Source organism: Callospermophilus lateralis, unplaced genomic scaffold (genome assembly GCF_048772815.1).
Source record: "Callospermophilus lateralis isolate mCalLat2 unplaced genomic scaffold, mCalLat2.hap1 Scaffold_66, whole genome shotgun sequence".
Lineage (NCBI taxonomy): Eukaryota > Metazoa > Chordata > Mammalia > Rodentia > Sciuridae > Callospermophilus > Callospermophilus lateralis.
This window is the reverse complement of record NW_027514882.1, coordinates 934,858-959,907: the sequence shown is the minus strand read 5'-3', so window position 1 is coordinate 959,907 and position 25,050 is coordinate 934,858. Positions and strand designations below refer to the sequence as shown.

Here is a 25,050-nt window from a genome sequence, read left to right as displayed (position 1 = left end):
ATGAATGACAGCCTCTTTGTCAGTCTGGACAGACTTTTGTTAGAATTTGGTAGGTATAAAATGAAAATAAATAGGTAACTGTATTATTATTCGACATTTTAACAATGAAGTAAAGTCACAAGAGAATTGTTTTAGTTTTCCAGTATGAGCAAGATATAAGTACTAAAGAAGACATGATTCAAAGAATTAATAGTAAGTAGTTTTGCATATTAAAGATGTTTTTGTCTTAATTTTTATGACATATAGCATAATATATAATTGCCCTGTTTAGGGCAACTTGTAGTTGGCATTGTAACTCTTCTGGAAATTCTCTACTAATTTATTAGTATAAATTCTCTACTAATTCTGGAAATTCTCTACTAATTCTCTCCACTAATAATGAGCTTTTTAACCTAGGCAAAATAGTTGTGATTCACCTACTGTTTTTCAGTAATTTTGTGTATTCTGCATTTAATTACTTTGTGAAGAATTTTGCTTTAAGCAGCAGTGACCCCTAAGGTGCAGTTTAAAAATGTTATATTTCTCAAATAACAAGGTTACTTCAAATATTTGAGTGAAATGTTTCTCTTTAAAGAAATCATCAAAAATTAGAAACCAGAATTGATGCCACATTTTCAGGAATAATAATTCTGAAAATAAGTGAATTGGCTAGTAAATATAAGTGAAGTAGCTGGGCAAATTAAATAAATATAATGCTTTAAATATTTTAGTTCTAAAAATATAACTAATAACTTCTTAATTGTCACAGAAAGATTGAATTTGGTTATTTTTTTCTACAATCAAAAAATAAAATATTATGAAATTATTTAATATTTTCAAGAACTAAGTTTATCTTAAATCATTGGTAAATAAGTTAACTAACTTATTTACCAATGATTTAAGATAACTGATGGTGTATTTAATAATTAATTGATAGAAATTATGTACTTGTCAAGTACAAAATCCTTATGTTAATATAATTAATGAGTAAACATCTGCAGGAATTTATAGCATCATAATATGAATTTACCTTAAGTGTCACCTAATCTAGCCCAGTGTACATTCTTCAATTGCAAATACAAATCCTCCTTAGTTTCTGGGGGGCTGTGGTTTTCTAGTTTTTAGTACAGGAGGCTTCCCTTCTCAAGCCTCACTTCCTCTCCTTTCTGGCTGTCCTCCTTTTAGGTAAGTTAACATAAACTGTTTTTCTTACTGTATTTGTTTATTTTGAATTTATAAATAAACATTGAAATAAACATTTCCTCTTTTAGAATGCTTTGAAGACATAAAAGAAAATAAATCAACTATTTGTAAGATACATGAAACTATAAATACAACAGATGAGGAAATTGCCCATTACTGTAAACATAGTAATGAAATCAAAGACAACTGTAGTAAGTGAGTATTTGAAAGAAATGAACCTTCAGTAATTGCCATTTGATTTTTTTATTCAAGGTTTCTAGGTTTATAGTTGAAGACATCATTGCTAGTTTTGTTTTGTTTTGGTTTGTTTTTTTGGTATTGGGGGTTGAACTCAGGGTCTTCCTTGTACATGCTAAGCATGTTCTCTACCATTGCCCTAAGTGCTGAATTATGAGATTTCACTAACTTAGATATAGTTAGTATAAATAAAAAATTTTAGTGTAGTCTATGTAAGTCCTATTAGTCTGAAATAATTTCCCTTTTTTGACTTTTCAAGATCTTAGTGTTTTTGTTTATGTGGTGCTGGGAATAAAATCCAGGGCCTTATGCATGATAAGCAAGTGCTACCTTGATACATGATAGACAAGAACCACTGAGCTACACTCTGGCTTAAGATCTGTTTGTATAAGGGAATCCAACCTAAAACTTTTCAAGATAAAACACTTCTTTTGAGAAATATCTCTCTAGGTCTTTTGTCCAATTTCTAATCAAGCTATTTCTTTTCTTGCCATTGAATTGTATGACTTCTACTTCAACCATTTTTATGATAGGAAAATATTGGAAGTAACTCTAAATGTTCAACATTAGGGAACTGGTTAAATGAATTTTGGTATATCCAGATGACTGAACACTAGGCAGCCAATAAAATCATGACATAGGTGTATGTTTGACATGGGAAAATGTTAGTAGTATATTGCAAATTGAACAAAGCAGTTTATGCATCATTATTCATAATATGAACCCAATGCATGATGATATATCTATATCTAAGAAAAACCTCAAAGGATGCACATTGAAAAGCTTATAGTGAATATCTTCTCAGTGAGCATATGTTTCTTATGGAATTTTTAAATACTCAGAATATATGCATGTATAATCTTAGACCTTCAAAGTTCCTTTTGGTGAATATTTTTTAAGTATCAGAAATTAAGGGGTTGGGGATATATCTCAGTTGGTAGAGTGCTCACCTGGAATGCACAAGGCCCTGGGTTCAATCCCCAGCACCACAAAAAAAAAAAAAAAGAAAGAAAGAAAAGAAATTAAGACAAACATTTAAGTATAATTTCGGTAAGTGATAAAGGAGGATAAATTTTATGTGAATATGATCCAAGTAAAGTTAAACTATATAATTGTAGCAAAATCTTGAAACAATTTTAAAATCATAGTAGTTATTTAATATTGAGAATATGTATGATAGTTTCTTATGTATACTCTTCTGTGCTTCCAAATGGGCATATGTACTTTTTTTTCCTTTTTCATTTTGCATATGTACTTTTTGAATTTGGAAAAAAAATGAAAATAGAGGAAACATTCAAACAATTCTTAGAATGGAAGCTGCCATGGTATATATAGTAATTTTAGTTTTTTTGTATTGGTAATAGTTTTGAAGTTATATAATAAAACAAAAATATATGAGGTGAATATTCATTTTATTCTATCTGATTTGATAATCTATTTTGGCCTAGTTTCAGCCATGCTATATTTGCTTCTTTCCCTGTCATATCTCAAAAACAAATTTTATGTAAAAATTAATGAATATTAATATTTGAGCATATGAGTGTGTGGATATTGATAGTGATGGGGATAGGATATGCAATTTTGTTTCTTTTTTTATACTGTTGTATTTATTATTTTAAAAATTGGTTCATATTAATTATACAGAGTAGTAGATTTCATTATGGCATAGGGAATGTTTTCTTGATGTAAACTTGTTTTCTCTAGGAAGACACATTCATTTCTCTTTAAATAATTTTGTTCATTTTTTATTATCTCTGTCAATTTTTTTATTTGTTTATCATTCTGAAGTGCTAATTACAACTATAACTTTTTTCTATAGCTGGAAGCCAACATGTGATGTTTTCCATAAACATGAAGATTATATGCAGGACCAATTTATTATTTATCAAGAAACCATTGAAAAAGACAAGTACAGTATATATATTAACTTAAGTGTATCAGTTTTATAAATTAGTATTATTGGAACATGCTTTGTAAGAATTTAGAAAGTGTGTATTGTGAGGGAATATTTTTTTAAGTAAATGTATCTTGGACTGAATCATTGAAGGTCTCCATATTTGTTGTAAAAGCTTGAATATGTTGAGATATTGCCTTAGATATAAACCATTTATCTATCAGCAGCATTTATAGCAAAGTTCTTCAGTTAATGGTATTTATGACTAAACAGTGTAAGCAAACATTTAGGAGGATATTTATTTTTAGAGTAAACATTTTGAAAAATTTGAGGTATTGGTTTTTAAAAGGGATTTTGTGTCAAATTTCAGTTTTTCAGATTGCTAATTTAGTAAAGTGGTTATATACTAATGGAGAAATACCAGTAGTTATGTGAATTTATTTTACTTCATGTAAAATCACATCATGTTAGGGATTAAATGTAATTAATGAATGTAATAAAACAAGGTTAGAGACTTTGAACATGATATATATAGAATTAAAATTTTACCTAATTTTAAAAACTGAAGTAATTTGAGAACACTTATCAGTTTTTACATTTTACTTAAGAAACACATATGTTGAAGGCCTACTGTCTCAAAAATAATAAATAATAAAGAAAGAAAGAAAGAAAGAAAGAAATCCGGGGATAAAGCTCAGTGGTAAAGCACCCTTGATTTCAGTCCCCAATATCAAACAAAAAACCCTCCTAAAATAACTACCCATGTAAAATCTATAATCCATTATTTTCAAAGATGAGTCTTAGGTTAGAACTAAAGTTTAAAATTGTGACTTAATGGCATTAGAAATCTTGTATGTAGATGAGGTTTCTCAGGAAAATATACAGAGCAAAGTGGAGAAAGGCAAAAGTATGCTATCATCCGAAGAGTAGACAGAGGGTGGAAAAGATGAAGGAGACTATTAGGTTGCCATTTATAGATCCTGCTTCAATCCCAAAAGAATTTGAGATACTTGTATAAAAATACCACAGTGTTTAAAAAAAATCAAGGCTACATGTGGTCCTGCATATTGTTTGTTGACAGTTCAGAAATTAGGCTTTGAAATTCTTAGTAGTCAAGGCATTGATCAAGAAATATGATCAGAGTATTCATTTAAAAAAATTCAATTAGAGGCTGGGGGTGTGACTCAATGGTTGAACATTTTCCTAGGATGCTCAAGGCCCTGGTTTTAATCCTTAGCAGTTTACTTGCTTAAGATAAGTTATGAAGTTTTTCCCGAGACTTGAGAGAAATTTCTCTCCTGGGTCTTCAAAAAGGGGAAATTGGGGAGTGTGGTAATATTTTCAGTAAATTCTTTCAAAAAAGTCCCCATTTTTAATGTTTTTACTAATGCATTAAGTTATACATAAGAGTGGTATTCATTTTGACATATTCATAAATGCATATAATTTCCTTCATTTCCACAATCAGTACTGAGGAAGTAGGAAGGAAGTAAGGGCACTAGCTACTTATTTCTGATCTCTCATTCTTGTCCTGAGCATTCATGAAGACTAGTACTGCTAGAATAAATTAGATAATAATGACTTTCTGAATCATGACTTAGCTATGCTGTGTTCTGCCAAAGTTTCTATATGGAAGATGTTAGAAGTGGATATGACTATATAGTATAAACAAGATAGAATATGGTATGCTAATCTCATATGAAACAGGTGACCCAGGCCTAATTTTTCAATGGTATTTCTCTTCTCCCTGAACCATTTTCCCAAGTTATTATATATGTGGGGTCTTAATTTATAAATATACATTTAGAAGAATAGGAACTTATTTGGGGCTCAACTGCTTTATCTTGCTAAAGGGGACAGAGTTTAGCAATACTAAAAAAATTAGATCATTCTTAAAATTCAGACTTGTTGACCCAGTACTTATTAATCATTACTTATTAAACCAGAAGTTTTAAGAATACTTGATCCTATTCTCTGCTAAGGAGAATAATCATTATAGCATCCTTTAAGAAATTTCTTAATCCAAGAAATAAAATCTTGAGGAATATAAGGACTATATATTTTCAAAAAGTTTACTATGAATATTATTTTTGAAACCAGAATTTGGTAAAAAGAGGATTCAGGAATATATTTTCTGTAGGACTGGGGATGTATAGCTCAATGAGTGAGGCTCTCGGTGCAGTCCCTAACACTGAGGCTGAGGGTATATTTTCTGTGAAGAACTGTATTGAGTACTTTCAGTGTTATAGATCATGATTGGCAAACATTTTTTGTAAAATACCAGATAGTAAGTTTTGTAACTCAACTTTACTATGTGGTATAAGATGGCTTTAGGCCATATATAAATAAATGAGATATGATCCAATAAAACCTTATTGGATAGTGTAATTTGAACTTCATATAATTTTATTATGTCATGGAGTATATTTCGAGTTTTTTTCAATAATTTAAAAACCATTCTTAGTTCACAGACAATAGAGGATGGATTAGATTTGGCACATAGGCAGCCTGGGGATGTAGCTCAGTGGTAGAGCACTTGCAAGGCTCTAGATTCAATCCTCAGTATCTCCTCCCCTACCCCATCACAAAGTTTTGGCACATAGGCAGTAGTAATCAACTCCTTTGTCCGTATGGGTCAAATAAGAAAGAAGTCTTAATTTTCTTTTGTAAGAATAATGCCTCACTTACGACTTGTGCCTAAATAGTTGGTCACCCATTATTAGTTGAATTGATATAGAAGAGTTCCTCCAAATGACTCAAATTTTTTTCATAAGAATACTTGTGAGGTATACATGAGTGATTATGAACCCAGAGTTTTAACACACAGAACATGACTTCATGTAATAGTTTCAGCTAAAGAAAATTAAAGGAGATTTAAAAGGCATAGTTACAGAGGTCAGAACCCAGGGAGCATAGATATTTAAGAAGGTATAACTGATATTGGCCAAATTATATTGTTATATCCTGTGCATGAATGAATATGTAACAACAAATCCCATCATTATGTACAACTATAATGCACCAATAAAAAATGTGGGGAAAAAAAGGTGTGACTAAAAGAACCCAGTTCTGCAATGTCAGTTAGGATGAACATGAAAAAGAGATCATTTGATTGGACAATTTAGATCATTGATGACCATGGAAAGAATAATGTCATTATACTGGTGGGAGTGGAAGTTAAATTGAAGAAGATTAACTAGGTGAGGAAGAAAAAAAGTGTAGCTGAGAAGTGTCTTGTGGTTAAAGAAAATTGAAGGACAGACAATAATGAGGGAAATACAGACAAATAGATGTTTGAATTGCTTTTTATACTTAATTTAGGAGACTTTAACAAGTGATATTTATTAGGTTTTTAGATCTATTCTACATCATTTATTTTTAACAGAAAAATGTATCATGATTATGTATGTCAGTATAAAGAAGTTTTGAAGCAATACCAACTAAAATATTCAGAAACACCCTTTTCACGTGAATATTATGAGAAGAAAAGAGAACATGAAGAAATTCAAGAGAGTGTTGGCATGTTCTGAACAACTAAAAATGAATGAAACTATTCTTATGGAATTTCTAGGTATTAACCTTTCTGTAATATGTTGCTTTAATTATTATAACTTTGTACTGAGAAGAATATAATAAATCAGTCTCAACTATGACTTTTTTTCAGTGCCTGCACCCTTTCCATCACTTACCGAGTGGACATTACACATGTATCCACAATAGTATTTCTATTTATAATTTTATTATATAAGTATTGTTTCTGTATTTTAATTATTATTTTGTTTTCCTGGTGAGAGCTTCATAGATTTGTTTTTGTGTTTAATTCAGATTTTAAAGGTCACTTTAAGGTCTTTTGGGATTAGTTCTCATGTACATGTGATCAAAAGTAAGTAATTTTAAGGGGAATAAAATTGTATGTGTATTTGGCTTTAAAGTGGCATATCAACAATCAAACTAATGAAAATGTCATCTTGCTTTGTCTTATCAAAGAAGTTCTGATTAAATTGATTAATTATTACTTGTTATGATAGATGATGGTAAGGAAGTGAGTCAACAATTATTCACTAATATTTAAAAATTCATTGGGTATTTACCTTGTGTCAGGCAGTACTGAAGAAATTACAAAGCTCTCTTGCAAGGAGCTCACAGTTTAGTAGAGGAGAAAGAAAAATAAAGAATTCTAATACAGTATCACTGTAATAGATGCTAAAGTAATTCTTAATTGGTCTAAGTCTCACCTGTTTGTCAGAGAGATCTTTCCTGATGCTGAACTTGAAACTTTAATCCTCTTTCAACCTCCACAATCCTTTATATGCTTTTCTATCAGATTATAACTCCTATGTTTGTACTAAGTCTTCTTTATCCCTTTATTCTACCTTGCTTCCTTTCTGTTTTATCCTAAACCATTCTTTTATCTCCTCTGCTGCTTTTTATCCTTCATGTTTTGGTTTGAGCCTATTATATTTTTATGAACATTTGTTGTTTATCTCTGCATTAACTTCTTAGTGGGAAAGGGCAGAGGTTAGTTGGTAGATGAAGTACAGAAAGTATAAGGGAGTTGGATATGAATTGGGGTGAGATGTAAAGTTGCATGTCAAACAAGAAGAGGTAGATGGAGGTAGGAAGAATTAAAGATTAGGATTTAAATATCTATTTCTAAAATTTAACCTGATACTTTTGGTAATAACTTAGCTTTATAAATAATATTCACCTGAAATGTTTGTTCTAGCATATAAGTCACATATTTTTAAGGCAGGATAGGAAGTTCTGATAAATTTTTTCTAAGTTCTTGTTCACTGTTACTCTTCTATTCATTTCTAAATTCTAGATAGATAATAAAGAAACTTAAGTAATTGTGTTAATTAATAACCATGTAGGATGTCTATTAATAGCAGATAAATTTTCTACTTGAAATTGAGTCTAAATCCTCCCTAAACAGAATGTCCAGATGAAAGTTCTCAGTTTTACAGGGTGCATTGATGAACCTTATAAGGCAAGAAAAGGGAAATTGGGTGGATTTTTAATGTTGATTTTGGAATAATACATGATGGAAGCATAAAAAGTTAAATTGGGACCTGAATTTATTATATTTTATTAGTCATCCCAATGACACAGTGAACTTAGTTTAAAAAAACCAAATAACACCTTGTGAAAATATTTAACTGAATGAAAAAATTCTAACAAATATTTTTGATGGATTTTACTTTTAAGTTAATAGAGATCAATATTAACTTATCTTCATTAGTCTGCCAAATATTTATATTTATCTTACCTGTTTCAGAAACAGTGCTTATTGCTTATATATACCACACATATAAATGACATTATATAATATTAACTATTTCTGACATAGTACCTTTATTTTTTTATTTTTTTTAAGAGAGAGAGAGAGAGAGAGAGAGAGAGAGAGAGAGAGAATTTTTTAATATTTATTTTTTAGTTATCGGCAGACACAACATCTTTGTTTGTACGTGGTGCTGAGAATCGAACCAGGGCCGCACACATGCCAGGCGAGCGCGCTACCACTTGAGCCACATCCCCAGTCCAGTACATTTATTTTAAATGTAAGGTTTACTTGCACAGCATAGTTCATTAACATAAAAAGAGTTAATCTGAGATGTAAAACACAAGATATCCTCAAACATGCCAACAGTTTTACCAAAAGTTCATCTGAATTGAAGAAAGAAGCAGATGAAGCAGAAATGGAAATTAATTCATTAAACAAGGTATATATTTTGTTATTGTTCCTAAAATATGTATTAATGTATAATAGTGTGTTAGTAGACACCTTAGAAGAGCTGTTAAGATAGCCTCAATGTGGACAAAGGCCAATTGATAAGCTTTAGATCACTTTGAAGCCAAAATGTATTTCAGGTGTGGAATTTATTTAACTCTGAATTTGGGGGAATAGGTTGGCTTTTGGGAGGGCATGATGAAGGATCAAGATATAGGTTAAGAGGAATTTACTTAATGACTTGTGGTGCAGTAGGTTAAACCCAAGGCCTCATATATACTAGGCTCTGGATTTGATCCACTGGTACCTAATACCTCTGGCCCTGTAACAGGAATTTAAAAGCATTGAAAAAGTAACAGTGTTTTCAAAAAGGTGAACAGAAAATAGTTTAAATAACTTAATCTTGCAAAATTTACAACTGTAGTTTATACTTTTTAGGAAGCCAGTCTAGAAACAGTTAAGCTTTTAAGGTTTTATTGAATATTTTTAGTATCATCCATTGAATTATGGCTTTGATTCACATACATACAAGAACTCATCAAAATCATTTTATAAATTTTGAGAAAAAATTGAAAATTAAATTTTCTAAATTTTTTGAAAATTAGATTTTATAGTGATCATTCATAGTTATAAGGTACAAAATAATATCAATGTAATTTTATTTTTTTCTAAATATTTATTTGTTAGTTTTAGGTGGACACATATCTTTATTTTATTTTTTTATGTGGTCCTGAGGATCAAGCCCTGTGCCTCATGCATGCTATGCGAGCACTCTACCACTGAGCCATAACCCCAGCGCCCCCAGCAATATAATTTAAATAATGAGAGAAAAATGGATGCTATTTCATTTAAAATATGTGATAACTATGTCCCTATGTAAATATTCAATGTCTATTTTGCTTATGATTATTCTTTTAAAAAATGGAAATTATTGATATTTATGATTGAAAATTCAGTAGTAAGGAAAAGTTCAAGGGGTATGATTTAATATTGATGTAACTCTTAATGACTTTCAATAGAAGATAGTAAATTCTGCCAAAAATACAAATCTTGTGATTCTACAGAAAAAAAATTATATTCATTAATTAAGATAAAACGTTCTTCTTTGCAGGTAATTATTTCATTTTCCTTTCCCATTTTTCTTTTTAGCTTATTGCAAGGCTTTATGAAACCAAGAATCTTTCAGAAACTCTTGAAGAAAAGAAAAAAAGTACAGAAAAGAGAAAGGAATTGAAAGAAAGGTATAGGTAAATTTTAAAATTGAATTTTATGTGACCAGAGATTCTGCATCAAAAAGTTTGATTCTGTATTCTATCCTCTTTTTTTTTGTTGTTGTTGTTCTGATTAGTTATACATGACAGCAGAATGCATTTCGTTTCATTGTACACAAATGGAGCACAACTTTTCATTTCTCTGGTTGTACATGATGTAGAGTCACCAATTTGTGCAGTCATATATACACCTAAGGTGATAATGTCCTCATTCCACCATCTTTCCTACCCCCATTCCTGTTCTCCTTCCCTCCCTCCCCTTTGCCCAATCCAAAGTCCCTTCATTCTTTCCATGCCCCCTCCCCTCATTATGGATCACCATCCACTTATCAGAGAGAACATTCAGCCTTTGGTTTTGGGGGATTGGCTTACTTTACTTAGCATGATATTCTCCAACTCCATCCATTTACCTGAAAATAACAGAATTTTATTCTCTTTTAATACTGAGTAATATTCTGTTGTGTGTATATATATACCACAGTTTCTTTATCTGTTCATCTATTGAAAGGCATCCAGATCAGACAGTTTTGTTATTGTGAATTGAGCTGCTATAAAAATTGATGAGGCTGTATCACTATAGTATGCTGATCTTAAGTCCTTTGGGTATAGACAGAGGAGTGGGAAAGCTGGGTCAAATGGTGGTTTTATTCGTAGTTCTCTGAGGAATCTCCATACTGCTTTCCAGAGTGATTGCACCAATTTGCAGCGTACCTTTTCCCCACATCCTCCCAGCATTTTTTGTTGCTTGTATACTTGATAATTGCCATTCGGACTGGAGTGAGATAAAATCTTAGAGTAGTTTTGATTTGCATTTCTCTAATTACTAGAGATGTTGAATATTTTTTGTATATTTGTTGATGGATTGTATATCTTCTTCTGAGAAGTGTCTATTCAGTTTCGTAGACTATTTGTTGATTGGGTCATTTGTTTTTGTTTGTTTTTTTTTTTTTTTGGTGTTAAGTTTTTTGAGTTCTTTATATATCCTGGAAGTTAGTGCTTCATCTGATGTGTGTCTAGTAAAGATGTTCTCCCACTCTGTGGGCTCTGTCTTCATGTTATTTATCTTTTCCTTTGATGAGAAGAAGCTGTTTAGTTTGAATCCATTCCATTTATTGATTCTTGATTTTATTTCTTGTGCTTTAGGAGTCTGATCAAGGAAGTCAGGACCTAATCTGACCTGATGAAGATTTGGGCCTACTTTTCCTTCTATTAGGCACTGGGTCTTTGGTCTAATTCCTAGGTCCCTGATCCATTTTGAGTTGAGTTTTGTACATGATAAGAGAGAGGAATTTAATTTCATTTTGCTGCATATGATTTCCAGTTTTCCCAGCATCATGTGTTGAAGAGGCTATCTTTTCTCCAATGTATGTTTTCTACACCTTTGTCATGCAGGCTATCTTCTATTAATTTCTTATGAAAAATATTAATTTAAGGGGTTGAGGTTGTGGCTCAATGGTGGAGCGCTCGCCTAGCACTTGTGGGGCCCTGGGTTCGATCCTCAGCACCACATAATAAATAAATAAATTTAAAAAACCTATTGTATCCAACTATAACTAAAAAATAAAATATTTTTTAAAATATTAATGTAAATGTTTTGAACTATCATTATTTAATATGCTTTAGTGAGGCTGAGGATATTATAATTGTAGAGGGGGAGAGGGTAGCAACAGCACATCTGATGCACAATCCACCTTTTTATCATCTTGTCACCAACTTGTTTAGTTCTTTCTTTATCATGGAGAGTGTAGATGAGCCTATAATTGTGACTTAATCCATGACATCATATGTTTCCTTGTTTTTTTGTCCTGTTTTTTGATCAAATAGACCTTAGTGATGGAAGCATGAAGAAAAAGTCATCAATTTTTCTCTTAAAGAAAAATAGATGTGTTACTCTTGCTGTTTCTGATCTACTTTCTATTTTTTTTCTTTTTGCCTGTGCCCTTTTTTCATTCTAAATTTCCATTCCTCAGTCTTCATTGCCTTTGTGTTGATTTTTCAACACACTCTTCTTGAGTTTATTTCCCTGAACCCACTTCCTTGGATCTGTTATTTGCTTGACCTCCTCCCTAACATGTTGCACTCCCACATATCGTATCTATGACAGTATGTATTTAGTTTTATGATGAAATTGATTTTAAAAAATAGGCATACATACAGAATTTTGCTTTGCCAACAATGTTTTAACATAAAATTCTGTATGTTGAGAGGAACTTATATAAATATTTAGTCATTTTTTACTCAGTGTATACAGTAGCACCCCCTTATCCATGGTTTTGCTTTCCTTGATTTCAATTACCTGTAGTCAACCATGATCCAGAAATATTAGATAGAAAATTCTGGAAATAAACAATTAAATTGCATGCTGTTCTGAATAGTCTAATGAAATTTCATGTCATTGTACTCTATCCCACCTGGGATGTGAATCATCACTTTGTTCAGTATGTCTAAACTGTATACATTACCTGCCTGTTAGTTACTTAGTGGCCATTTCAATTATCCCATTGAATGTTATATTATCATGGTGCTGGTGTTCAAGTAACCCTTATTTTACTTAAAAATGACCCCAAAGTGAAAGATTAGTGATTCTGGCAATTTGGATATGTTGAATAGAAGCTGTAAAATGCTTTATTTAAGTGAAAAGGTGAAAGTTCTTAACATAAGGGAAAAAACAGTTATATGCTTAGGATGCCAAGATCTGTGATTAGATTTATCTGTCCATGAAATTGTGAAGAAGGAAAAATAAATTTATGCTAGTTTTGCTATCATACCTCACACTGCAAAAGTTAGGCCACAGCTGAGTGTGGGGGTGCATGCCTTGGGAGACTAAGACAGGAGGATTGCAAGTTGGAGACCAGCCTCAGCAACTTAGGCCCTAAGCAGCTTAGAGATAACTTGTCTCAAAATTTAAAAAAATAAATATAAAGGACTGGAGATGTAGCTCAGTGACTAAGTACTCTTGGGTTAAATCCACCACAGGAGGAAAAAAAGCTACAATGTGTAATAAGTGCTTGCTTAGTTAAGATGGAAAAGGTGTTAAATTTGTCTATGTATGTATATGTAAAGTTCGGTACTGGGGAACTTATCATGTATCCTAAATTGATAAGGTAAAATCAGTGTATTTTGATAGCATTTATTCTACTTCATTGATTTAGGAAGAAGTCAATGAAATTATCTTTCAGTAAAAAAACTTAAAAGACCCACTTTTGATGTATTATTGTTTTAATGATTTCTGTATTCATGGTAGTTGATTTGTTTCCAAATCAGTCTTTTTAAAGTTTAAAGTACTCTGAAATCTAAAATGTTACTTTTATGATTAGACTTTTGGTTTATGATGTTTTTGATATGTTTGAAAAGTCATTAAAAATGACTTATGTTTGCCGGATGTATTTATGCATGTCTGTAATCCCAGTGACTTGAGAGGCTGAGGCAGAAGGCTTGGAAGTTTGAAGCCTCAGCAACTTAAGGACCTAAGCAACTAAATGAGACTCTGTCTCAAAATATAAAAAGGCCTGGGGATATGGCTCAGTTGCTAAGTGTCCCTTGGTTCAATTCCTAGTACCAAAACAAAAAGAATGATTATGTCTTAAAAATAAAATTGTGACATACTGAGAAGACTACTGGACTTAATCAGAAAAGGTGTTTTACCTCTGACACTATTATCAAGTAATTTGATAATATTGTACAAAAGTCTGTTAAAAATCTCTGGAACTGGGGCTGGGGGTGTGGCTCAAGCGGTAGCATGCTTGCCTGGCATGTGTATGGCCTGGGTTCTATCCTCAGTACCACATGCAAACAAAAGATGTTGTGTCCACCGAAAAACTAAAAAATAAATATTTTTAAAAAAATTCTCTCTCTCTCTCTCTCTCTCTCTCTCTCTCTCTCTCTCTCTCTCTCTCTCTCTCTCTCTCTCTCTCTCTCTCTCTCTTTAGAAAAAATCTCTGGAACTTAGTTTCATTATTTGCAAAGTGGAGTATTTTAACTACATAGTATCTAAATATCCCTTCTAGCTTCAGAATATGTTAATTTTTACTTAGCTCATATTTAATGTAATCTATTCTTGTCTTTAGAATTTTTGAAAAAGATAAGCATATGCTTGTATTGAATAAAATCCCTCAAAGCACTCAATTATTTCTTCTTATGAACCTCATAAATTAGTAAGACCAAAAAAGATGCATTCTTCAGAACCAAGAGTTACAGGTACAGAATTGTTTATTATTTAATAACTTTATTTGTTTGGGTAAACCCACAGAAGGAGAAATAAAAATAAATTTTAGTTATCATTTGACGTGAGCAAGAACAAACAGTACTGGAGACTTACAGACTCAGGAAAGTACTGCTTTGAGTTGGAGAGCAAACGAGAAATGTCTTCTCTACATATTTTTTTCCCTCTGAGAAGAAAACTTTTTACATAAAATGTGTTCTGGTTGGATTGCTCAGCTGTCAGAGGAATATAAGTAATTATATATTTTTATTTGAGGAATTATATTGTCATATGTATGATTTCTATGGGTAGCATACTTGTGTTAATAGTGTTTGAGACTTGGTCATTGAGACATTTGAATTAGATTTCATTCAAGGGTCCATAGATTAACTAGTTTAACTATATTATCTGTCTCCCCTCCATCATTACTATTATTACTTTGTCTTTTTTGGTTATGGATTCTAAAGATACAGTTTTGTCAGTTGGTCATTTTATCATTTCATATTTAATTGCTATCATAGTGAATATAGAGTGATAAATTAAGAGATGTGATGTTTAAAAATTGTGTACTTAAATTTAAATTTAATATTCATATAGACTTGATTGTCTAAATGATAAGGTTAGATTAAATGGTGGAGATGAGGACCAGGGTTGTAACTAAGTGGTAGAGTGCAAACTTAGTGTGCATAAGGCCCTGGGTTCAATCCTCAGTATGAGAATAAAGTCAGAGATGATGTTTGATTCTATCTTCAGAATTGATTTTAAGTAGTATTACTTAATAATCTAGATAAAAAAGAAGAAAGTTTTGTGCAGCAGTCAAATCTTGCCAATATTGACTTCAGACAAAAGGAAAAAGACCCACACGTAGGTATTTCTTTTTAAATAACATAGATTAAATACTTGCTTTTGTTAAATGAGAGTAATGTACTACACTTGAGACAGAGATGTGTGTGTGCAGGTGTGTGTTATAAATATATTAAATCAGCCATTAGCATAACCTTTGGGATCTAAAAAAATTAAAATTTGAATATGACATTCTGAATATAGACTATAATATGCTCCATTGCTTTCAACATAATGGAAAAAATATTTTAAAATACCAAGCCCTATATCTATTAAACCAAAAACTTGAAAAATCTCTGGAAGAAGAAACACTGATTGGATTGAAGAAGTAAATTATAACCTGGGACATGTATAGGATAATTCTGTTAACAAAATAGAGATCCAGGGACAATCAATAGGATAATTTGTTGGGCTCCTTCAGAGGGAGTTAAGTAACTTAACTCATGTTCATCTTTGTTTCTCTACTTTGCCTTTGGTCAGCCTCAGTAATGGGATGACTGACTCCAGGTGGAAGCAGTGAGTAGGGGAGCATGGGTAAGAGAAACTGGCTCGTGTCCTGGGTGGTTCTTGATGCCTGTGAAAAATAAGGACTACACCAACCAAATAACTAACTGCTGATATTGTGTATCTTTATTTTCCCTTGAAAACAGTCCAGAGGGAATTCCTCAATGAAAAAAAATTTGTCCTTTCACTGATTTGTAATTAATACAGACACTAAAATGAAACTTAAGTCTAAATATGTATAATAGAAATCTAAAATTACAGATGATTTTAATATGGGATCTAGGTAGATAAATGAGGAAAACAAATGTTTACCGATGTTTTTAATTTTTTGGTGGTGGAGGGGTAGTAGATGTAGGGAGAAAATATAAATGCTGATTAAGTATACATTCTGGAAAAATGTAAATTTATGTCTGTATGTCAAATATTTAAGAAAATCATCAGAAGAGAAATGGAAGGTGTAAATTTTTTAAAAGTAGAAGAAAAAAGATAAAAATTATGTCAAGAGAGTGGAAACAACAGTTAGCATTTAGATAGAAAACAAACAAGATGCTGGAAAAAGTTCTGAACAGATAAACAATCATAAAAATCTGACTGGGTTAAACCACTATTAGAAGACAGAGGTACTTGTATGGGATATATTTTAAAAATACAGTTATGTAGCCTTTATTTGTAAAATTGAAACAATTTTACAAATAAAGGCTAAAACTAAAAAATGGAAAGTATGAATCAGGCAAATACAAACAAAAAAGCAAGTGTAACAATATATAGAAATAACAATGTCATTTTAAATGGAGTTCAAGATGAAAAGCATTAGCTTTTCAAATATATATATTTCTTATTTTTTAAAGAGAACAGTTCATTGAGAAATCATAAAAACCATGTTGCACCAAATTATGCAAAGCAAAAATTGGCAGAACATCTATCATAACAAAAACAATGAAATAAACTTTCCATTTAAGCCAGATATTTTTAGGGAAAATTAAAGGCTGTAAATGAACATAATAAAGCAGTGGCTTACATGTTAATATAAAACAAATTTTATTTAAAGTTAAAAATGAAGTATTAGCTCTTTCATATGTAAATAAAAAAGAAAGTTCAGGCTTCAGTCTTTTAATTTGTTGTTTTACTTTTCTGTATTCTGTTTCAAAGATTTTAGAGGATAGAGGGACACAGAGCAGATCATCAATTGAGAAATGGCAAGATTTTCTTAATTAGTTATAATATGAAGGGAATAAATTTTAAAAAGATTTACCTTAACTGTTATAAAAATAGTTATTATATTTATTATAAACATCAAATTCATTGAGGGTTTTGAATTTGTTTTCCAGTATTTGTATGTCTTATATGTAGTAGTTTCAATTAATGTATATAAGCATTATATTGATAATGATGATGATAAGGTTGAAATGCCAATGAAATGAGAGAACCTTGTATAGCTTTAGCAAATGTTTATTGTTTTTTTTTTAGTTTTATTGATTTTATTTTTTTAAGTACACAACAGCGGAATGCATTACAATTCTTATTACACATATAGAGTACAATTTTTCATATCTTTGTATATAGAGTATGTTCAATTCATGCCTTTTTACATGTACTTTTTTTTTTGCATTGCAATTCTTATTACACATATATACTGCTGGGTTTCTGTTCTCTCGACTAAAAGGCTCAGAGTTTACTCCAGTTAAACTGGGCTGACTGGTCTGTGCAAAATAACCACACAAGAGACACAAATATCTTTTTCTTTGGGGTTGCTGTGACGGCTCCTCTGACCTTAATGGTCCGCAGGAATAGAGAGAGCGAGAGCACACACTGAACCCTTTTATTGAGGAGAAGCTATTCAAATGAGGCAAGGGGTCAGGTTTAAGGGGGCTGAGTCTATCTTCATGATGTCCACTGTCAGCAGGTTGGACTGACACCTGGGTAGGCCACACCCAAGAACACAGTAAGAGAAGGGGACACACAAGGCACTTCCATGGAAGATTCTATCCTAAACAGGGCAAGGGATTATATTACAAAGGAGCAGGTGAGCATAGCTTCACTCATGGGGCTGTAGCAAGACACACCCATGCACAAGACACTGTCCCTCGAACCCCAGAAGGGTGGGGAAAGCTCTGCCACATTTCTGTGACTGAGCACCTCAGAACCCAGTCGAGGAGTGTGACTCAGTCACATGTAAGGTTGGTCTCCCACAATATACCACAATTTTTCATATCTCTGTTTGTATATAAAGTATGTTGATACCCAATTCGAGTCTTCATACATGTACTTCAGATAATGATGTCCATCACATTCCATGGTCCTTGCTAATCCCCTGCCTCTCCTTTTCCCTCTCACCCTTCTTCCCTATCTAGAATTCATCTAATCCTCCCATGCTCCCCATCCCTACTCCACTATGAGTCAGCCACCTTATATCAGAGAAAATATTCAGCATTTGGTTTTTAGGGATTGGCTAACTTCACTTAGCATTATCTTCTCTAATGCCAACCATTTACCTACAAATGCCATGATTTTATTCTCTTTTAATGATGAGTAAAATTCTATTGTGTATATATGGCACATTTTTTAAAATCTATTCATCCACTGAAGGGTCATCTAGGTTGGCCCCAAAGTTTAGGTATTGTGAATTGTGCTGCTATAAACATTGATGTGGCTGTGTCCCTGTAGTATACTGTTTTTAAGTCCTTTAGGTATAGACTGAGGAGAGGGATAGATGGGTCAAATGGTGGTTCCATTCCCAGATTGCCAAGGAATCTTTATATTGCTTTCTTTATTGGCTGTACCAATTTGTAGTCCCACCAGCAATGTATGAGTGTACCTTTCTCCCCACATCGTATTTAGTCAATTCAGTGCTTTCTTTTTTTCTTTTAGGTATTTAATGATTCTGGTGTGAATAACAATTCAAAATGTTCACATGTTACTGCTATTAAAAGTTCACAAAATTTTATGCAGTTCAGGTTTTATAATAGCCACCTATTTTTTAAAAAAAAAAAATTTAATCTTGTTTTTAATATACAAATTATCTGTGTTAATTTTTGAGTTTTGCACCTGGTGAGGTATGATTCATTGGGCTCAGGTTTAAAAAAGATAATCTTTAAGTTAACAAAGTTTCAATCATATGTATTAAGATAAAGAAAATTAGTTTTAAAATTACCCAGTTTTCTGTTTTTCTATATTCAGATCTCTCTCCCTTTGGAATACATTTCTTTCAGTCTATTCTGAGTGAGTACAAGTGTACATTCAGCAATGTGGATTTCCTGGTGAAAAACCATGTACTCAGCAAAAAGGACAGAATTCTCTTGCTCTGGGGTCTTCTATTGGATTCTCCAATCTACCTGTGTGTTTGACCTTCTCTTGTCAGAATGGGTTCCTCCCCATGCTGGACACACTAGGAAACTGCCAGTTTCTTTGCTTTATTTTGTAATTATCTTAAACTGACTTCTCTTTCTGCTTTTTCCTCACCAAAACCAGTCCTTATACAGGCGTGGTGGTGCACACCTGTAATCCCAGCCTCTGGGGAGGCTGAGACAGGAGGATCTAGAGTTAAAAGCCAGCCTCAGCAAAAGGGAGGCACTAAGCAACTTAGTGACATCCTGTCTCTAAATAAAATACAAAATAGTGTTGGGTATGTTGCACAGTGGTTAAGCATCCCTGGGTTCAATCCTTAGTACCAAAAAACAAAACAAAACAAACAAACAATAAAACCCCCAGTGAACTTGCTGGGTACCATAGCATGTGCCTGTTATCCCAGCTCTCTGGAAGCTGAGGCAAGAAGATCAATTGAACTAAGGAATTCAGGGTCAGAGTGCACAGTGTAGAGAGATCTGTCACCAAAACAAAACAAAACTAAACAAATAACTTTATTCCTGCCCTGTGTAATGGATAATTTCTTTCTGAGTAGCCATGTGGAATGTGGATGAGCCATGTCATGTCTTGTGAGCTGCATGGCTTACACATTTGCTTTCCAAAGGAGTCAACCTGATGTGATCTAAAAGGTCCTGTATTATATAAATTCTGATTTTCTTAGAAACTGGCCATCTTTATTCAGCTCAACTAGTGTGCTGCTCCTAATGGTCTCTGCATTAATATTAGTGCAACACAAAAGAGCAGTGGGCCTCAACCATTATTTTCCACCTGTTTCAATCCAAATATTTATCAGGACTACTTCAGGACTTTTTGTATAAAAATCCCGCCCCTCTTATATAGGTTAATATGCTTAGGCATTGGGTGAAGAGGAAGAGCTGGAAGAGTATGGTTGGATCTGGTGCAGTGCAACCATTCTGGTGTGCTTGGGACTCCCCCAGTTTCACCACTGAGTTCATGTCATAGGAAATCCGTCCATCCTGGCAAATGGGATAGCTGACCATCTGCATGGTCTGGGACCCAGGCCTTTGTTGCTACTTAGCTGGACTTTCATGGCAGCCTTCTAGCCAACCTCCCTTACCTTACCACCCCCAACTCCAGTGAAAATGCAAATCTGACCTGCTGAAGGACCAAGTAATTAGCAATGGTATTTGCTTCATGCTTGCAGCCCTGTTATATAAGCCTTGTGTCATAAGGACACACTTCAGAAATATCATTTTCTGGAAGCCACAAATCAGAGCCATCTTGTATAGTTAAACCAATCTGCTGTCCTGCCTTCCGGATATGTGGGCATGCCATGGACTTCCACACATGGCCACTGCATCTACATGCCCCCTTTTCTCTGTCTAGCAACTTCATATTCACTAAATCCTGACTGTCTTTTGTTGCCTCCCAAGAAACCTTCCTTGTCATAGCAGCAATAATCCTTCCTCCAATACATGTTTCCTCTCTCCCTGTTTACTCTGGGACTGGGGTTCATGTAGCACCAGACAGCTAAGAAGATCATTTCTCCCATGATCATTGGCAAAACAACTAATGGCAGAATGGAAAGTACTTTGTGAGATGGTTCAATCACAAATTCACTTTTTGTATATTAAAATAGTGATTTTTCAAACATTTCTTTAAATAATTTTTTTTTCCAATTTTTTGGTTGTGGACCCCAGTCTCAAATTTAACCAAATGAAATCTTATGGAATAGAGCCCTATGTAAAAGACAGAAGCACTTAGAAGAAATAAAAATTGGAAGTGAGGGTATAGGAGGTTAGCTATATCTTTTTTTATATTTAACTTAGAGACAATTTACCACTGAGCCACATCCCTAGCCCTTTTTATTTTTTATTTTTGTTTTGAGACAGGGTCTCACTTGGTTGCTTAGGGCCTCACTAAGTTTCTGAGGCTGGCCTCAAACTTGGGATCCTCCTATTTATCCTCTCCAGTCATTGGAATTATATGCATGTGCCACTGTACCTGCCTGTGAACCGTATCTTAATTAACCTCCCTTAATCTTCACTAAGGTCAGATCTTGCCATATTCATGGATTCCTAGCACTCTGGGAACACTAGGTGAAAAGGGAGTCCTGGGAATCAAATCATGGCATTTGCAGGTAAATGATGGAGTTGGAAAATATCATGCTAAGTAAAGTAAGCCAATCCCCAAAAAACAAAAGCCAAATATTTTCTCTTGATAATATTTTTTCTTGATGCTGATCCATAATGTACATAGGGGGAGCATGGGAGAAATGGAGGAATTTTGGATAGGGCTAAGGGGAGGGAAGGGAAGGGAGGGGGGCCTAGGGGTAGGAAAGATGGTGGAATGAGTTGATCATCATTACCCTAGGTACATGTATGAAGACACAAATGGTGTGACTCTACTTTGTGTAAAACCAGAGAAATGAAAAATTGTGCTCCATATGTTTACTATGAATTGAAATGTATTCTGCTGTCACGTATAATAAATTAGAATAAATAAATAAATAAATAAAATGAGGAAAAAGAATAAAAGGAAAGAAAGGGACTCCTGCAGTCTGAAGTATCTTTAATTACCCGAGGCCGGGGAGTGAGGTGCTGGACTCTGCTCCAGCCTCAACCAGGGCACTACCATTTGTTAACACAGTTGCCTCAGATGAAGGGCACTGCTGCTTAAAAATATAAAACAAAACCAAAACTGTTTGCAAGAGTTTAGAGCACTGACTGGCACTCTGCTCTGAGTGCCTGAAAGGAACAGGTGGTGATCTATTTTAATGAGTGGCAAGTACCTAATGATTGAAAATAGACCTTGTTGGAAAAAAATATAACTCAGACATTGCCAGGACCAGATACCTGTTAGTACACAATATTAACAATGCTGGAGTGGTGGCACCAAATAAATTAGTTATGTCACATCAACTAAGGTGACATTAACCATCATGGTCAGGTGGTTAATCAAATGTCAATTCAGTCCTCAAGGTTCCCCCTGAGACAGGTGAGTTCCCAAGAGAAATTAAAACCCCTTTATCTTGCTGACCTTATGTATCTGATAAGAGTGGAACTGAAAGTGGGCTGCCCATAGTCCAGGATGAGAAATGAGTCAGCAAACAAACCCTGCCAGAGGGCACCTCTTCAACTTTCACCTTTGGGCAATTTGATGGATGGTGGCACCATTAAACACTCCTATCTCCAGTTCCTCTTAGCTAGAGACTAGTGTCATTTCTTTGGGTGTCTTCCTTCCCACCCCTCTTTTGGTGCCCCTTCTCTTGCCAGAGTGGGGATTCCTTCAGCATAGAGGACTTGGAAAGTGTCCTACAAGGTGGGAACAATGGTTTGATATAATTGTATGGGAGAGAGCATCAATTTGTGGCTACCAAAAAAGAAAAAAAAGCCTGCATCAGTAGGTTCTGAGTTCCACTGTAGATAAGGGTGTGTCACCCCTTGCTAATGGCTATGTACCTGCCACCTCACTTGTCCCATCCTCCACTCAATATGGAAGGTCCAGTCTGAAAGGATATAGCTGTCTAATAAACCCATGGATATGGGCTGTGGTTACTGATAAAAGCTTAGGGTGTCTGCTTTCTTCCTTGCTACTTTATGGCTTCCAGAAACCATGAAAGATGAGGGTGTGGTAGCAAGGAAAAAGCACAGACTTTAGAGACAGATGGACTTGGTTTCCAATCCTAGCTCTCATTTACCCCCAAATGACCTTAACCAAGTGATTCAGCTTCTGAGACACAGCATCATTTCCTTTGTCACCCAGGCCAGCTTGGGGTCTGCTGTCACCTCAAAGTCTTATAAATTGCTGTAGTTAGTGAAAAATTCTCTATTTGAAGATTTACAGCTTTCCTATGAGCAGCCTCCTTGCTCATTGCAGCAGAAACCTTTGCTAGTCCTGAATTTGAATCTTGGTTGGAATGACTTGACCTGAGCCTGGTTTTCTCTTTTGCAACTTGGGATTAGGGTGCCTAACTGAGTTGTTGAAGATCAGTGACATGTTTATAAAGAAAGAGCACATTGCTTACTTCAGTGTCTCTCCTGTTAAAGACATCTACTGTTGGGCCATCAGTCTACTAAATCTCCCTATCACCTGCCTCTGTCTTTTCTTTTTTATTTTAGCATAACCATCCAAATAGGAATAAGTCTGAACTCTGTGCTAGGGATAAGAGAAATGAAGATAAGGTCCTGTATTTTATTATTCAAAAAGATCATAATAGAAGAATTTTAGCTGGGTGCTGTGGCACATGTCCATAATCCCAGTCTCTTGGGAAGCTAAAACAGGAGGATTGCAAGTTCATGGGAAGTTTCAGTTACTTAGCAAGGTCCTAAGCAACTTAGAGAGACCCTGTTTAAAAAAAAAAAAACTGGCCAGTGTGTGGCTCAGTGGTTAAACAAACCTCTGATGATCCCTTGCCTCCTTATATCAGAATAGTTGTGACCATGTTTAGGAGGAATTGGAGAGATCTAGAAAGGGAGGTAACTGAATACAATCTTTATTCTTCAAAATTTTTAGATATGGGACACTAAAAATCATCAAAGTATGAATATTTTGACAATATAAAAAATAAAATCTTTCTGAATGGGTGAAAGTAGCATGCGTCAAATTAAAAGATAAACATCCAACTAGGGAAAAATAATTGCAAATATGTAATCATCAAAGCTGTTTTCTTTATTATACAAAGAGTTTCTTTAGCATCTGAAGATAATCATGACTATCTTAAAAAAACAAAAACAAAAGTCATGAATAAATAATTCACAGAAAAAGAAAATCCATTCAAATTTTCAAATGTTAACTTTATACCAATGAAAGAAACCACCAGAAAATAAGGCAAAACCACATTCCTGATGAAGCTGTGCCCCTGCAGTGAATCCAGCAGGGCTGGCCTTGGATAATAACCAACCAGGGCCAGCCCTGGCTGCCTCATTCCCGTGGTCACTGATTCAGCAGATTGTGTGTGCCCTGGGCCTCAGAGTGTTGATGAGGCAGTTCATCTTTGATTTTCCTTTTCATCCCTCATGACAACCTCCACATAGCATTTCCTAGAATCTGGCTGAGGTCCCACTACCAGAGGAGGCTCAGAACCAGAATGTCTGGAAAAGTCGCCCATGGCCATGAAGGGGGCAGAGCCACCCCAGAGGGGTGGTTGCTTTAGTGAGTTGGCAGCTGTAGTGTGTGATGAGGCTACCTCCAGATGCCAGCAGGGAATGGAAAATTAGTCCCCAGGAGGAATGTTGAAGTCACTGGAGCTGCTTCCAGTGACTTGGACAAATGTCTATAGTCTTCCCTGCCATCCTGGGCCAGGGAGACTCTTCAGCCTATGTGTGGGGCAGTGTTTTCTGAGAGACTGGATGGGACATATCTGGGACCTAGTGAGCATTCCGTAAGTTCTTGGAACAGTGTTGGGGGCATAAAATCTATTTTTTCCCTTCACAATCCCATGAAGTATGCTGTTCCCATTTTAGAGATGAGGCAGCTGAGGCTCAGAGGCTCAGAAACCAGTCTTGGATGAAAAATGATTGTGCCAGGATTCTCCATGTAGGTAACATGGGCAGAAGAGCCTGTCTATCAGTGTCATACCTCCTGACAGCAGATTGTGTACAGGTGAATTCTGAGGAATCTCCAGAGCATCTTGTCTGCTCCCAGTTTCCCTTTTGCACTCAGGCTCTGTGGTGGTGTTGTAAAGGAGTTGGCAAGATTTAGCTTTTTTCAGGGCCAAAGAACTGAAGGTGCTGAGGGGACCTGGGCACAGAATGAGCCCTTCATTTCATCTAGCAAGCACAGTACCTGACCCTCCTCCATTGCACCTTATTTCAGCGGCTGGCTTTCACTGAGAAAGAGGCTAAGTGTTGACAAACATGTC

General features: G+C 34.2%; 1 pseudogene; it reads left to right on the top strand.

Annotated features, from left to right (window-relative positions):
• Window positions 1-24,978, top strand: LOC143640834 (protein SIX6OS1-like; annotated as a pseudogene).
• The last annotated feature ends 72 nt before the right edge of the window (window positions 24,979-25,050 follow it).